The sequence below is a fragment of the Monodon monoceros genome, unplaced genomic scaffold (assembly GCF_005190385.1).
Source record: "Monodon monoceros isolate NGI ecotype Baffin Bay Population unplaced genomic scaffold, NGI_Narwhal_1 Super_Scaffold_20, whole genome shotgun sequence".
NCBI classification, from domain to species: Eukaryota; Metazoa; Chordata; class Mammalia; order Artiodactyla; family Monodontidae; genus Monodon; species Monodon monoceros.
The window spans coordinates 101,173,432-101,177,613 of record NW_021703777.1 but is presented as its reverse complement, the minus strand read 5'-3'; the positions used below and the strand labels follow the sequence as shown (position 1 = coordinate 101,177,613).

At 47.6% G+C, this 4,182-nt stretch overlaps 1 non-coding gene across 1 annotated transcript; it reads left to right on the top strand.

Annotated features, from left to right (window-relative positions):
• Nucleotides 1-1,085: 1,085 nt before the first annotated feature.
• LOC114903315 lies at nt 1,086-1,192 on the top strand. Its single transcript, XR_003795701.1, has one exon. It is a non-coding gene; the product is annotated as a U6 spliceosomal RNA (small nuclear RNA).
• The last annotated feature ends 2,990 nt before the right edge of the window (nt 1,193-4,182 follow it).

Below are 4,182 nucleotides of genomic sequence, written 5' to 3'. Positions count from 1 at the left end.
ACACACAGGGTAACGCTGTGGTTGGCGTCCTCACCAACATCCTCATCTTGGATGTGGCTGTGAGCGATGTGTGAGCCATTATTATCCATCTCTAGAGACCCTCAACATTAAAAGCCCAACTCAGTGAAATCAATTATGGAAGTAACAATAGAACTGCAAAGGGATGCTGCTCTTTGATAGGGTTTTAATATTTCTGGGGTCCCCTTCTGCAAACTGTCAGATTGCTCAAATACACTTATTGGTCTGGCAACACCCAAGAAGACTCCTCCTGGCAAACTGATCTGCCTTGCTGAGTCCTCCCAGCCCATGTTCACTCAGAAGCCAAGACACCTCTTGGCTTCTGCCCAAGCTGTTTCCTCTGCCCAGAGGACTCCTGTACATCTCCAAGACACCAGTCAAATATCACCTTCTCCAGGCAGTCCTCCTCCACCTTCTTCATTTCCTTCCTTCCTTTTGTCCTTCATTAATTAAGCCCTTATCATGTCCCAGCACTACACCGGAGGCCCCCAACTTCCCTCCATCCCAGTGTCTGCCACACTGCAGACCTTCCCAACCTCATTTCCTGTGATGCTTCCCCTCACTTCTCTGGTCTGTCCACGCTGGCTCCCTGTGCTCCCTTCCTCTCTCTGCAGGACCTTTGCACAGGCTGTGTCAGTCTTCTTCCTGGAATGCTCCTCTCCCCTCACATTCCTGCTGTCCCCCACCTAAATTGTTCCTTCCTGACACCCTGCAGTTGTCTTACTCTGCCCTCCTTCACATCTGGGACATAACATTTCTTTGGTGATTCTTAGGTTGCCCTCTTTCTCCTTGACCACAAGAGAGCAAGCACTGTAACCTCAATGCCTAGCACCGAGCCTGACATACAGCAGGCGCCTGATAACTTTGTTAAATGGGTGAAAGAAGACAGCCTTGAGAACCTCAATCTCCCTCTTCCTTTGGATCAGTCGTTCTTAAACTTCTTTTGGCCATTGGCCCCTTTGAGAGTCTCACGAAACCTAGAAACCCTCTCTGTACAGACATACATGAATACTTCTTCACATAAAACTCCCATATTGTTTCAAGGTTCAAAAACACCCCCAGATAAAGTGCTTGCTTCGGCAGCACATATACTAAAATTGGAACAATACAGAGTAGATTAGCATGGCCCCTGCACAGAGATGACATGCAAATTAATGAAGTGTTCCATATTTCTGTTTGGGATTAGCAGAAACAAACTATTATATATAGGATGGACAAACAACAAGGCCCTACTGTATAGCACAGGAAACTATATTCAGTATCCTGTGATAAGCCATAATGGAAAAGAATATGAAAATGAATATATATGTATAACTGAATCACTTTACTGTATGGCAGAAATTAACACAACATTGTAAAGCTACTATACTTCAATAAAATATTTTTAAAATTCCAGATAAAGAGGGCATTGTTTATTAATTCCAAGCTAAGGTTCTTTTCTAGAGAGAGCAGCTTATGAATTGTATACACATATCATGATTTAAACCCAATACAAATTGAGATGAATGTGAGACTCCCAGCATCTTAAAAGCTTATGTGTTCAGATGGCTTCATGTAGATACCATGCTGGTTGGTGTGTTCCCTTTAAGAACTCATCTCCCTGGGTTTTTTTTTGTTGTTGTTGTTGTTGTTGCAGGAAAGAAGACAGCAGAGGCATGCACACCAAACTGGAAAATATTTACATCCCTCCCAACTGACTAGCGGAGCCGAGGTGGCCCCATGATTTGCGATCCCTTCCAGGGAGCTGAGCTACAAGCCAAACGACCATCTTCCTATTTCAAGTCACTCTTGACAACGTCTCTACTCTGTATAATACCAACCAGGGAACCAAAGAGATGGCTGTTAACTGTCAGAAGCCCGTATGTATTGGCACAGAGTGGCGGAAGGAGCCGGGGGCTGGAGTCCCAAGGTCCTGGCTGGCTCAGCCACTCCTAAGCTTTGTTCCTGCACGGATTACTAACCTTCTTAGAATTTCCACTTCTTCATCAGTTTGAGGGGCCTAAAGCCTACTTGAGAGTTTTGTTCCGACAACCTAATGAGCTCATGGCTGTGAAAGTGCCCTGAACTCTAAGATGGTTCCCATGTGTCAGGGATCATTGTTGTTGGTAAAGTGTGATTCCATCCTCTCTCACTCATGTACTGACGTCTGCTCAGGAGGGCTGTCTGCCGTAAGTACTCATTACAGTTCTACGTAGCTGCCACCCAAGATGGGTGATGTGAGGCCTGGCAGCATGATGGTTTAAGAGACATCTGAGTAGTCATCTTGCTATTCTAGAGCTCCTGCTGGGCTAGCCTGTGCAAAACATTGTATGTGTGTGAGCACTTTCCTAGGGAGAGAGGCCATGGATTTCACTAGATTCTCAAATGAGACTGGGACCCCCAAGCGTCAAGCACTGCTAGTCTAGGGTGGAAGGACTCTTATTAAGGAAACTGGAGACCCAGCTCTGCCTCTAACTGGCCAGTGACTTTGAGGCCATCCCTTGGCCTCTCTGGGCCTCAGTTCCTCATCTGTGAAATGGGTGTGAGCACGTGCCCTCCAGCATCCCTCCCTGCTTGGACCTCTGATGAGTCTGTAGCCCCTCCGTGCGTTGAGTCCTCCGTCAGAGGAGGCTCGTCCCGCTGCAGTGAACATCATCTGGGTCCTTTCTGTGGGGTAGCCTCTGGTCAGCTGGGAAGGTCCCGAACCCAGCCTCCTTGCTTCCAGAATAAGCGGAGATTTCTTCTTTTCTAAATATAAGTCACTTCAGGCCACTGGGTCCATGAATTTCCCACCCCCCACAAATAACCAAAGCACCCCAAAGTGCCCGAAGTACTGCAGCCCTGTTTCTGCTCGTCTGGCCCAGCAGTTAAAGAGCATTGTGGCCCAGTGGCTGTGCTCAGACCGAGAGGGTTTGCCCCTTCTTAAAGACTTCCCTGTAAACTGCAGGGCTGTGAGGCCACCTCATTCAGCAACCAAGGGGCTAACAGGGACAGCTGAAACCTTAGCACCCCGAGAAAGGCCGAACGAAAAGCAGGCTGTGCATGGTGCAACCTGATTAGCTGAGTTCTTTCTTGAAGCAGAGGTTGATGGCAGGAAGGCAGCTGGTGGGGGTGGGGTGTGCCCTCATGTCTGGGACCTCAGCAAAACCAGGGCTGGGCTCACACAGGTCCCACGACCCATAGGGCAGACCTCAGAGAGTTCCTAGTCTATAGTCCTCAGGCCAGATCTGGCTCACAGACATGTCTTGTTTAGCTTATGTCTTTTGTTTTGTTTTTTAATTGAGGTTAAAACATGTGTAGCATAAAATTTACCGTCTTAACCATTTTTAAATGCCCAGTTCACTGGCATTAAATGCATTCACATCATTGTGCAACCATCACCACCATCCATCTCCAGAACATTTCCATCTCCCCAGTTTGAAACTCTGTCCCCATTAAACACTAATCCCCTATTTTCCCCTTCCCCAGCCCCTAGCAAGCTCCCTTCTACTTTCTGTCTCTATGAGTTTGTTGACTCCAGGGACCTCATATAAGTGGAATCACACAGAATTTCTTCTTCTGGAACTGATTTATTTCACTCAGCGTAATGTCCTCAGGTTTCATCCGTGTTGTAGCATGTGTCAGAATTTCCTTCCTTTTCAAGGCTAAGTAATACTCCATTGTGTGGGTAGATCACATTTTGCTTATCCATCTACCTGTCGATGGACAATTGGGTTGCTTCCCTCTCTTGGCTATTGTGAATAATGCCATGAACATGGGGGTACAAATACCTATGTTGTATTTGTTAATATTGGAATTAGCAAGTAACATTTAAAAGCCAAGAGATTTCTCATTAATATCTGGATTTCTGGCTTCTTTTGGAAAAATAGTGAATCTGGCAACTCAGGGCTTCTAGCTTCCTGGCCACACAGAGCTGAATGAGGCCAGCCACTCCCTCCCCTACCTACAGTCACACAGCCTGGGGGGCCTCAGGCCCCCGATCCCTCCTGGTCTCCTCCTCGCTCCCCACCTCACCTGCCTGGTCTGCCCAGCACCCTCCGGTTATGGGTAGAAACAGAGACCAGAGAGGCACAGTGAGCTGTGCCCAAGGTCTCATGGGCGGGGTTGTGATGTGACTGCTGTCATCCAGGAAGGCTTGGACTGGAGTCTGGTTCCAGCTCTGCCACTTGCCTGCCCCTGTGACCT